Below are 5,693 nucleotides of genomic sequence, written 5' to 3'. Positions count from 1 at the left end.
GTTATCAATCCTCATGTAAAGTGTTGATTTGCATGGACCAGAGTTCACTGGGGCACCTGTTCATGAAGAGGACACAGAACGGTATCGAGGAAAAGAGACTTTATTAGAAAAGACCAATGTTTCTGAATTCCCCACATTTATTTCAAGTGTTTACTCGTCTCTCGCTGGAGTGTTATGAACAATTCTGCAATTCACATAAAATAAGCGAAATGACAGCTGTGGAAACGGTGCAGAAGTGATTTGTCAATATATTGTCTGGATTGAAGAACTTCAGCTATGAAAGAGTTTAGACAGACTGGCCTTGCTTTTGTGAGAGCAGGAGAGATTGAGAGGAGACAGTATTGAGATGTAGGAAATAATAAGGGGCATGGATTGGGTACACCTAACGAAAAAATTGTCGATGATGAATGGAATAATCAATCATAGATTTAAGACAAGATTCATAAATGTTCGAGTAGCTCTACATAAAAAAAAACTTTATCAGCTCGCTAGTGGTTGGAATCTGGACATCTCTGTCTGTATATGTCAGAGCGGCAGAAATTCCAATAACCTTCAGAGATACTTAACTGTGAATTTGTAATGCTTGAGGCACACAATGTTAAATGATGGAAAATGGGATGAGGATAATCAAGCAGGTGTCATTGACAAGAGCATGCACAAGGAACTTGCAGGCTCAGTTAGCTCTGACATCCACTGTGTGGCGTTTGGTAACCTCAGTTGTCACGTGAGAGGCCAGGGTTCATTTTCCGGCTGGGGCATCTCTGACTGTTTCAGGGTTTCAAGGTTTGTGTAAAGATCTTCAGTTCCGGTGAAGGGTGTAGATGGTGTAGGGATGTTCGGTGGTTTTGGGAAGTTGGTTTGTGGCCGTTTCCTCCCCTCTCTCGGTGTTATCCTCAAGGCAGATGAAACTCGTGTGAAGCGTTGCTGTCCTGCAGCGTTTCGAATTGGTTTGATTTATTTCCCACTGCTTTAATTTGCTGGTTCTTGTCGTTCTTTGCATGTCCCAGTATGTTGGTTCCAGATCAACATGTTTTTGATGGAGCCATTGGATGATTCTCGTCATTCTAGAAATTCTCTGGCTGCCCTCTGTTTAGCTCGCCCTAATATTTTTGTGTTGTCCCAGTCGACTTTGTTGTCCTCGTCATCGCTGTGGATTGCTACTCGGAACAGCTGCTTGTGTTGTTTAGAGGATCCTCCAGAAATATTTTGCAACAGCAGATATTCCTGCAGATTCATTGTCAAAACCTACGCCAGGAGGACATGCCATTACCCAACAAACGAATTTATCTACATTATAGGTAAAAGTATGTCTCGGCATGTACACCCAGACTCCTCTGGCCACTCAGATGTATGAGACATCATAAACCGAAAGACACATTTGACAACAACTCACCAAAATTAGACCAAATACCCATCAAAGGCAGGACAAATTTGGGCAAACAATGTTGCATGTAGTGACAGCAGGAATCATTATAAAGGACAGACAACTCACGATACGCATTCTTGAAGATCAACTTGACACAAAACACCACTGCCAGGTGTCCGCAGTAGGTTGACTCATGGCACTGAGTGTCGCTGATTTCGTGGCTGGAAGCTTGGAATGTTTGACAGTCTGCAGCAATGTAGACTGTGTTGCTGGAAAGGTAGAGCAGATTAGGCAGCATCCAAGAAGCAGGAGAATGTTTGTTTCTGACATGAATACTTCATCAGGCATTCAGCCAAATCGTCGATTCTGCTACTCCTCGGATGCTGCCTGACCTTCTGTGCTTTCCAGCACCATACTCTCGACTCTGATCTCCAGGATCTACAGTTCTCACTTTCTCCTCCGTCTGCACCATTAGTTAGCTCCTTGTGTGAGGGAACTGTTGATATCAACAATGTAAAATTCGATTGTTGATTGAGAAATACAACCAGCTCCGCAGCCCAAAAGAGTGTCCCTGTTGTTTTGAGTTTCCTGGCTGTACAATATATGCTTCTGTGATCGCACAGTTGGCAGTACTGTGGGGAGCGTCTGCAGTTATCTGCATTTAAATCCTAGATGCTATTGATGCTGTTTGATTTGTTCTTGATTTGTGCAACAGTAACACAGTGACAGATCAATTAATATTGCAAGAAAATATCGAGGTTTCTGTGACATTTGATCAGAGATTACCGAGATTCAGGAGAAATGAATGTTGATTCTTTCTGGTCGTGATGAAGAACAACCAGAGAAATAAGTCACCAGGGGGTATAGCTTACAAGGGCACTCACAGTAGCCAAAATGCGAAATAAAACGTACAAAATGACGAAGACAGATGAAGGATAAGAGTAATCGTGGGTAATCTGACTTCCACTCCCCAGCTCCCCTATTTCCCACACCCAACCCTATTGTAAACAAATGTTAGAGAACCATAAACATCAATGTCGTCCATTGGAACGATCCTAGTCTTTTCTAAATTTTCGATTCGGCTATTACTTTCAGTTACTTTTTTTCTTTCCTGGGAAACCATCTTTCATTGTTAGCAATTGGAAAGGAAGTCATCCTTTTTGTCAGGGAAATAATATGATACTAAACTTTGTTTGTGCCATAAGATTCCTCTGTGTCACACGTTTCTTCAACTTGCTCTCGATTTTAATAGTACTCTGTCTTTTGACGCTTCTGACCAACGTGCATGTCCTCATAATCCGAACATGTAACTGCATCTGACAAGTTTTTCCCCACTAACCCAATCTATCTATATGCCTATGCATATTGCCACGATCTCATCATAACATGCTCTCCCACGCGTGTGTATTGTCAGCAAATTTGGACACATTTCACTCTGCCACTTTCTCAATGTTATTAACAGAGAGATAATTGAAGCCTTGAATATGACCAGTCTTGAAAGGCCTCTGCTGTAAATGCTTCTACATACTTGCTACTCTCTGAATGTGAGAACATCCTCTTCATTTATTTCATAACTCTGTAACCCCTTCCCCTGAGATTGGGATCTCCGGTCCTTCACTATTCTGGATATAACGTAGAGCAGAACAAACTTTTAAAGTAAAACACACTCTCACTGCTGTCTCCAGTGCCAGTTCTGAGTTTTCTTTTTTGACCTCTGTTTGAACAAACTGTCCTGACTCGCACATTATTATTGACAATGACACATCTGCTTCACAGGTGCTTCAGTGCCTGCCTGTGATTGGAGTGGAGCTGAAAGGCGCGATAAACGTGTATCATTTTTCACTCGACCATTGCCATATTATTAATCTCTCTGCTCATGAAAATGGATCCTTCATATCCATTCTATCTCTCATCAATACCGAGCATGTTTCCCTCACAGTTGATTTTAAATGTTTTCTTGTTGGATGAGATATCTCTGCATCTCCAGAAACACCGTCTCAACAACTCGATATGTTCAGAGGCTGCTCATTTCTTGACATACAGGAAACTTGCGTTCGGAACCAGAAACGGACCTGACTCAAAACGTTATCTCTGTCTCTCTATCAACAGATGATAAAAAACGCATGGGATATATGTAGGTTTCACTGAGTCTATTTGAAACAAGTTATGTTTTTCCATTAAACGTTTTCACTCCTCGTCCTCTGGTCTATTGCCCTGATCAGAGGCAGCAGTTCCTTCTGACCATTAACCCACCCATCCTCAGTTCTTTCTCCCACATCATTATAAACGTCCCCAATGAATCTCCCATTAATCTTCTTTGCTCCAAACAAAACATTCCCTGAGTCCTGAATCTCTCCACAAAAGAAGGTTTATTTATCTCTGGGAATAGTGCAAAGCAGAGAATTGTCAAAAGATTCTGGGAAAATGGTGCCAATTCTCATGTGGGAAAACTGTCAACAAGCAAAACAGAAATCCCAGCCTCGAGCTTTGTGAATCTTTCGAAATTCCTTTGGACGCGGATTCAGTGGAAAATGAAGGGTGAACTGGCCGACAGGGCAGAGACAGTTCAGAAATCTTTACGTTCTTTCGGAGGCCAGTACTTTGACTCTGATGTACTCCAGACATGAACTGATCAGTGATATTGAAGGATTCTCGTCTCAGCTCCAGGGCAATTAGAAAACGCGGGAACAGATAGGACACTGAATGGCTGGAAGTGAGATGATCCCTGTAGGAGGATAACTGATTTCCGGTGTCGTGTACTTGAAGAGTACTTGTACTCTGCTTTCTTGTTTGAAATTCAAATCGCAGGATAAGGTGAAATGCAGATAACTCAGGTAAGGAACGTTAGTAATCTGCAACCAACCCGCTGTCAGGATGGAAAAGGCTGAAGACTCCAAAGCAGGTTAGACCCATTTAGTTGTACACTTCCATTACTGAATATGTTTGCACCTCTGAAAAATGTGACGCCAAAAGAGATAAGAACAGTTCAGGGGAATGGAGCAGACTTAGTGGGCCAAAGGTCATTTTTGTGCGAGACACTTCCATGGCCAACTGCAAGGTGGACAGTTTGTGAAGTAAAACGTTACACATGAGAAGCGTGTTGGACTATTTCAGCTCAGTATCCACTTCATATCACGGCTCACTGCAATGATGCACATTTTCTGCGAAGTGCCTTGTATTCCACTTACAGCTGCCTTTCTCCGGAGAAACTTGTAGACATAAAGCACATGGAGTGGGGAGAATCCTGACGACTCTATCACTCTCGGGGAGTGTGCCTGTGTGACTGCCTCTGTATGTGAACATGAGAATAAGTTCCCCAAAGGGGTTTCAACATTATGACCAGGTCAACCATCAGTACCATTGTTATGTCATTTAAGATCACAGAGAGAATCTCATTGCTGCAAACCGGGACGAGAATAGATGGATGCCTGATATCGTGCGCTTCACGATGGACGAATGGCCCTTCTCCACTCCTCTCCCACACGCTTCCAGGCCAGAGAGAAACTGACCTGACGAGAAAATCGCTTCACAACCTTCTACTACCAATTTTGCAACCTTACTTCTATCTTGCCACCTAAATCATTTGTTTAAATGTAAAAGAATGAATATGTGCTCAGCCAATGGGACACATTTGGATACAGTCCTCCAGTCTGAAAACTACCCTGCACCACCATTTTCAGCATCCTGCTATTGAAATAATTTTATATGTAATTCGAATCCTTACATTTAACTCTATGTTATCTAACTTTATGAATTAGTCAACCATGTGGAACCGTGAAAAAGCTTTTATAAAAGCCCAAGTGAGCAAACTCTACCACTTTGTCCTCATTGATCTTCTTGGTTACACCCTCAAAAAACTCAATCAATTTTGTGCAAACCCATGCTGATTATCCCGATTCATTCCTTGTATCTAAACATTCATATAAATCCTATCGTTTAGAATTGCACCAAACAACTTACCCACGACCATAACCAGACTCAAACGTCTATCGCTCCCAACCTTCTCCATGAAATCCTTTATAAATAAAAGCACATAAGCCATCCCCGGTCATTCGGCGCCCCATTCGTCGTAATAGATGATAAGAATATTTCTACGAAAGGCCCAAAGGTTTCTTTCCCTAACTTCCCACAAGTTTCCGGTATACAGGAGATCAGATCCCAGAGAAATATCCAACTTTATATTTTGCAGGTCGTCCAGCCCTTCCCCTTTTCAACGTGAAATACTTTCAAAACATCAATATTTACTTGCACCAGTTATTTCGTTCTCCATGGTGTAAACTGACGCGAACTGAACATATATCTCTCTCAATCTGCTGAGGTTCAAGAC

This window comes from Chiloscyllium punctatum, unplaced genomic scaffold (assembly GCF_047496795.1).
Source record: "Chiloscyllium punctatum isolate Juve2018m unplaced genomic scaffold, sChiPun1.3 scaffold_139, whole genome shotgun sequence".
In the NCBI taxonomy this organism is placed as follows: Eukaryota; Metazoa; Chordata; class Chondrichthyes; order Orectolobiformes; family Hemiscylliidae; genus Chiloscyllium; species Chiloscyllium punctatum.
This window is presented reverse-complemented; position numbering follows the sequence as displayed.